We start from the raw sequence: 7,235 nt of genomic DNA on the forward strand, positions 1-7,235 counted from the left end.
GTGTTATGGCCTGAGAAACTGGGGCCCTGTCTGGTGTGGTGTGGCTAAGTTGTTCTGTCTTGTTTTCAGCTGGTTTCTTTTCCACCCTAGTGAAATAGATACTTTGCATTGAAGTCTCAGCTGTGGAGAAATATCAGCAGTTAAGTCACGCCGCCCCCCCCACCGGCAAACAATTGGAGAAGAAAAATCAAACCTTCCTTCCACCGTGCACCCAGGGCACCACCTGATTTGTCCTCAGGCGATTGGTTCAGTTCAAAAAGGTCCAAATCAATTGTCTCAGTCTGCACCTGTCTTGGGTGAGAGAGTTTAAGTGGTCTCTGGGAACTGGATCACAGGGATCTGGTGACTACTCTGGTGTGGCATGCTCCAGTGCTGCGTGGAGTCAGGAGAAGCCACCCAGCCAATAAATCAGTCTGGGAAGGTTGCTGCCTCCTTCCCCACCTTGTAGCACTTCACATCCAGTCACTGATAGCCCTGCAGTTGGTTGACCCAGTTGCCTGTAGTGAATCAGTACTCCAAGAGTTTGTACCTGCCTGAATCACAAGGAAGTCTGCCAGGCCGCTGTGCTCTGCCTCTCTCCAGCAGGAGGAGGTGAGGCCTGACAACCTCAGGTGCTTGATGAAGGTTGAGGGGTTTTCACTCAGGTCCAGTCTCGCCCCTGATTAATGTTACTGACAGAACAGAACAGAACAACTCTGCGGTTCCCCTGCAGAAGAGAAGCTGAATTGAGCTTCAAATCAGCTTGTCTTTGCTCCTGTATTGTCTATAGGCTGACGATCCCCTGAGGGCCAGGTGCATCTTAGTTTTAGTAAAGCGGACCTCTGGGTCAGCCCCACCCTGGGAGTTTCCCTGGTTTGCAAGTTGGAGTTGCCTCAGGCAAACTCAGAGTCTCTGGTTGCCCAGGGAGACAGGGGGTATGGCTTCAGAATATTCGGTAGTAAGCTGTATTGCTAGCAAAAGAGGGCTACTGCTTCATGGCTCAGGCAACGGCTGCTCCAGTGTAGATCCCCTCCGTCCAACCGTCCTCTCTCTGCTCCCGTACCCCAGAGTCTGCACCGACAGGCTGCAGCCCAGCACTGTCTACACCCCTCGAGCAATTTACCAAGAGTCTGGACCCCTGGGGGACAGGCCTCCAGACCTTGGAGCGACAGCAGAGGGAAGTGCGGGGAGCGCTGGGAGCCTGGGGTTGCGGGCAGAGAACATATAGAGCTTTACACAGTTTTATGCCTGGCCGTATTGTCATGCAAAGATGGCTGTCGTACTGTGCCTCAGGGAACTGCCACTCCGGTGCAGTCCCCTCTCCGCCGACCGACCAGGACTGGCCTCCAGACCCCAGTGTGAGCGAAGGGGAGCGCTGGGAGCTCAGAATTCCAGGTAGAGACTATATACAGTTTATACAGTTTTATGCCTGGCAGGAGGACGCCGTGGCACCCTAGTAGGGGAGGTAGGTCCAGTTTTTAGGGGGTCTCTCCCGTGGAGTGTAGTGGGAGGACCTTTGAACTCTGACCAGTTGTTTTGGGGGCACTCTGAGCTGTTCTAATGGGGGAGGGGACTCCCGTCTGCTTGGTGATGGATTTTGTACCTTTTGTTGTATCCTTGTGGTCGCAGCTCGCCTCAGCAGGGTTGATGTGCGTTCTACAACCTTCTCTCTTAGTGCAGCTCAAATCCACCAGGTTACTTGCTGAATTTTTGTCCTTTAACTCTCCTTCTGGACGGGAGCCTCTGTGGAAAGCTGGCTTCAGTCAGCCATCTTGTCTCCTCCCCCATAACATTTCATTTAGAAGACAAACTTCTAATAATACTTGATCATTAGCCAGGCGTTGTGGCAGGCGCCTGTAGTCCCAGCTACTCAGGAGGCTGAGGCAAGAGAATCGCCTAAGCCCAGGAGTTAGAGGTTGCTGTGAGCTGTGTGAGGCCCTGGCACTCTACTGGGGGCCATAAAGTGAGACTCTGTCTCTACAAAAAAAAAAAATACTTGATGATATGTCTTCCTTCCCTTTTTATTTATCTAAGAATTGTAACTCAGAAGTTGTTGTCATTGACACAGTAACATGTAATTTTAAAATATAAATTTTTTTTTCTGATTTGGCTTATAATAACGAGGACTAGTTTTACCATAATTTACCAAATGCAGGACATTTTCCATAAATAGAATGAATTAAATATGAATCTCTGAGGTTTCAGCAAAAATCTAAAGCATGGACGCTGTATCAATATGCTGGAAATGCAACTATTTAAAATTATTTTAAAATTTAAAGTGTCATTTAAAAATATTCAAGGGAGCACATCATTTAAAAATATACTTTTAAGGAGCACAGCAATAAAAATCTTTGAAGACTACTGTCCTAAGTGATCCCTCTCCTCTCTATTTCAATTTCTGCTCTATGCTTGGAAGTGAATTGACACAGAGCTACTACTCCCTGAGGGAAGAGTGATCAACCTTCGTTCTTACCTGTCACCAGTAAGGTGATATCTTTCCCAAGAAATTACTTTCCATTTTCTCTGGGGAACAAGGTAAAATAAGTCTTCTCTTTACTTGGGCTGGAACTGAAGGCCATTTGTACCCAAGATAAAGCTTCATTTTCCATGCCTACATTTCCTAAATTCAGAGCTCAGAACAATTATTTTTGTCAAACAAATATTACCTGAGATATATTTATACTAAATGATATTGTTTATCTGAAATTGCATTAAACATAGCATCCTGTATTTTGATTTGCATAATCTGGCAACCCTACAGACAGATCTACTAAGTATTAACATTATCTTACACTTAATAGTTGCCTGATGGCTGTGTGCTAGTGAAAGGTAGGATATTTTATTATTATTGTAGTTTTCTAGACTATCTGAAGTGAAGGGACATTTCAACAGCTCTTTTTAAGGAAAAGGTAAATAAAGACAGATTGTAAACTCTAAATAATGCTTTTCTTTGGAAAAGGAAAAACACTGATTCTGTTTTTTCACAGCAAACACCTTGCCAATCCATGAGGAAGTGAGAAGGACACTCCCTGCTAAGCTGTTCAACTGTAGCTCATGTCCCTCCCACATTTGTCACCATATGAGCACACCATAAGGAAAGCCTCCAAGAACCTTGAGCTACCTACCTCCCGAGTCCCGGAGGAAATGGTCAAAATAGCCAGCCTTTGAATTTGAGTTAATTGCCTTGTTGGTTTGCCTTAATCGAATGTCAAAGTAATCAATCTGATACCAACGCTTTGAGGCTGTTTTAGATAGCTAGCTTTATGAACACCCTTGGCCCTGTAGTTCTCTATGTGCAATTTCTCTTTTGATTGTTTTCAGCAGGAGACAATCCAGCAGGAATCTCTTTGGGAGTGACAATTGTGATATATGCCTTTTAGCTACTCCTTTTTTATAAAATAGGCAAATGATAAACTGAGATATTGTAAGTCTAAGCATGTCAATTTTCTAAGCATTCATTTATTCATTTATTTTTCAAACAAACTTTAGGAAAACATTAACTATCTTGATAAACATTGATTCATGAGATACTATCATCATTGAACTAAGTCTTCTTTTATTGACTTACTTTAGTCAATTACTTCACATATGGAGTTAGACCAAATCCCAGAGATATATACTTGTTCTCACATTCATTTCATCCGGACCAATGGTAGTTTATTTTGTTTTCTTTAATTTTTGAAACATTCATAAAAACAGAATATCTTGTTCAGATTTTAGCCAAGGCTGCCTTTTAAATTAATATTATTATTTTCATTCTTATGAGAAACTAAAATTATGAAGCTGCCTGAGTGTTTTGCTTTTATTTTATAAATTACGTAAGTAGCTTCCAATAATAACTTTGCTGCTTCTTTTATTTCATCATTTTGGGACAGGAGATACATTCTTGTTTCTCTCGGGACAAAAATTTTCTGGATATCATGGTGTTTGTTGACATTAACAGATAGTTTTACCGGTTAATATCCTCATTTTTCTGGCTTTAGACAGTTGGATAGATAAGATGTTTAACCTCAATCATCTATTTACTGAAAATATGCTGGAAAAAATTACATATTTAAAATAAATTTGGAAACCATCATATTCTTTTATTTATAAAGCAAAGTCTCTGAAATGTGTTATTTAGTTGGCTGCAGGTATATTACAAAGACCATTTAGTGCAGTGATTACAAGGAAAAATACATTATATGACCACCATCCTTCATTTGTAATGTCATGCTAAGTAAAATAATTGTGCTGCAACTTTGACAAACTAATTCAAGATAACAAGATAGTATCCCTTTGCTGGGTATTTACCAAGTAGATGATTAAGGTCATAAGGTAGCTGTCTAATGTGGTTTTCTGCTTTGGTGATATACTGAAATTAAGAATGATTTGATGTTAAAACACAGGATGTTTCTGTGGTCAATGAGATAATTGACCAAATAGCCCTCACTTATCTTCCATAAGCTTAACCTTTCCTTAGGTCTTCTTGTTTAAAGTCTTTGTTGATCTGTGTAGTAAAGACTGTGTGGTGATTTACTTTAAAATATATATATTTTTAAAGGTTGTGCAAAACTTTTGTGTTTACAAAAATGGCACAAAAGTGAATTGAACAGTTGATGCACATGCACACCTCAGTCACATCGTCCACAACAAACAGTATTCTGAAACGGCAGAATTGAATAAGAAAATAAGAATCCTAGCTTTGCTGGAGCTGCTAAGCACTAGAGTCACACAAGTTACCCCACAAGGAGCAAATATTGCCCAAGTAAAATTTTACCGCTAAAGCTGAAACATGTTTGAGGCTATTCATGCCCAAGAACAGAGATACAAAGCTTTCAGAGCTCCATCTATTTGTGTTTGAAATATGTAACCTTCTTCCAACTTGGGGTCTTAAACTTCTGTTTTACAAAATCCAAAAGGAAAATACAGAAGAAATCACTACAACAGAAGGTACATAACAGTAACATACAAAGCTGTAATTAAGATGAAGTAATTAAAGCCAAAACATTAAAATTGTTTAACTTGCTTGTTCCCTGTTGGTACCACCCCTACACTGGTAGTTAGGTAACATACACAATTATTTCAAGTAGATTACTTATGTTGCTCTAACACAGTGATTTTCAACCAGGGTGCCATGGCACACTGGTGTGCCATGAGAGGATCTTTGTTGTGCTGTGAAAAATTTTAAAGATTATTAATTACATTATTATCAAAAGGAGTTCAAAGCACAGTAAATATATTCTCATTTTTTACTTTTTTTTTTTTTTGATCAACGTAATTTAAGCATCTCGCAGAAGTTTAACTATAGGTTCAAGTGTACTGTGAGATAAAAAACGTTGAGAAACTGCTCTAACATGTCCTTCTCATCAGTGTATTGTTAAACTAATCAAAACTCTACACACATACAGCCCCTGACAATAGCAAACTCTATTGCTACCTGCAAAACTTTCAGTCGCAAATGAGTTAGTGAAAGGAAATTAAAAGAGGATAAATAACATGTCAAGGAGAAATAATGGGAATTAGAAGATTCACGCAGGTCAGCTCTTTTAATCAGCCAGCCAGCTTGCTGGCAACAAAGGATGGTTTCCGTTAAGGAAGGTCCTGTGGAGTGGGAATGCAGTCACCAGTGCCCTCTGACTTATCTGGGGCTGCTATAGGAAGCTGCTTGTTCTACATTTTGCTTTTGCCATGTTGTAATCTCCAGAATCAAAATATTTTGCCGTTTTTGCAATTGTTTCCTTAAGAAATCTCAACCTCCAAGCTTTTGTCCCAGATGAGGATGTCTTACTTTTAATTTTGCTTCTTCAGCTTTCTCCAGACAGGTCACTTTATCTTCCATTTCCTTCTGCTCCTCTGTGAAGGCTGCTGTGGGGACTTCCGTGGACATAGTGTTCCTTTGACCCTGCTTCTCGGGCTCTGTGACTTAGAGATATTTTAAAATGTGGTATGCGTGTATATGTGTGAGAATTAGACTTAATCTACAACCTAGGAGCCTTTAGCTAAATTTCCTGGCCCCTACTTAGTGATCTGCATTTCAGAGGTAGCTGTGTTAAAAGCAATTTTTCACTGGTTTGGCTCTTGTTAAACTTTTCAAAGGTAAAATTATGCTTCTCATGCAAATATAAAATGAACACGTCAAATATATTTTAATGTATTAATTAATATGGGACACTAAGATGTTACCATCATTTCAAAGGAGAATTCATAGAATACATATCTAATACAATCACAAATGCAGAAATATTTTAAATAAATGCAAAAATAGCCACTATCCACAAAATAATAAATTATTAAATTCTACCCAACAAAATCTGTCTGCACTGTTATGAATAAAAGCCATTTGCATTATCATCTGTTTTCTGCGACTTAGTTATAAAATAGTTCAAAACAAAATGAAAAACATAGACAACTAGGAAGAGACCCCTAAGATTGAAGGTTCAGTAATTTTTTTCATGCATTTCAAAGAATTTAACATTTCCACAATACAAGAACAATTTTAGTACTGTAATACTTTGTATAAAGGAATAAGAATCCAGCAAGGTTTCTTTCTCCAGTAAGAGTGGCTTTTATTGAACTCATATTTATTTGATAACAATTATAAACTCTAGGCAAAATATGTAAAACAAATATTTGAAGTCATTGGAAGAAATGGAGGATGGAAATAGACAGAAACTAAAGGGAATCCCCTCCTTTTTATTTATTTATTTGCAGTTTTTATTTTTTGGCCAGGGGTGGGTTTGAACCCACCACCTCTGGTATATGGGGCCAGCGCCCTACTCCTTTGAGCCGTAGGTGCCACCCTGGAATCCCCTCTAAAAAACAGAAATTCATTGGGTGAAAAATATGTTTATATGTTTTCCTTGGGGCATTTCCAAGACCTCTAATTAGCATGGCTAAAAAAATTATGGTTTCAGCATCAAAGCATGGAGTTCTAGGTTGTTAAGGCAACTGATAATGAAGAGATAATACCTCAGAAGAGAGTCATAGAGGAGTTACCCCAAAATCTACATGTAAATTTCCTCAAATCCATGATCTACTCCCAAGCAGCATAGACATAGGGGTTGATTCCAAAGAACCTGATGAAAAGGAACAGTTAGAAGATGAAAAATGATAAATAGAAATTTATTTCCTGCCCACTCTAGGGAAGACAGAGTTTGGAGTTTGAAATGCAAAGTTAGAAGGGCTTTGTAGGGTGGCGCCTGTGGCTTAGTGAGTAGGGCGCCGGCCCCATATGCCAAGGGTGGCGGGTTTGAACCCAGCCCCAGCCAAACTGC

The 7,235-nt window shown here is 39.8% G+C and overlaps 1 pseudogene; it reads right to left on the reverse strand.

Annotated features, from left to right (window-relative positions):
- Positions 1–5,511: 5,511 nt before the first annotated feature.
- Positions 5,512–5,848, reverse strand: LOC128560136 (cAMP-regulated phosphoprotein 19-like; annotated as a pseudogene).
- Positions 5,849–7,235: the final 1,387 nt, after the last annotated feature.

Source organism: Nycticebus coucang, chromosome 11 (assembly GCF_027406575.1).
Source record: "Nycticebus coucang isolate mNycCou1 chromosome 11, mNycCou1.pri, whole genome shotgun sequence".
NCBI lineage: Eukaryota > Metazoa > Chordata > Mammalia > Primates > Lorisidae > Nycticebus > Nycticebus coucang.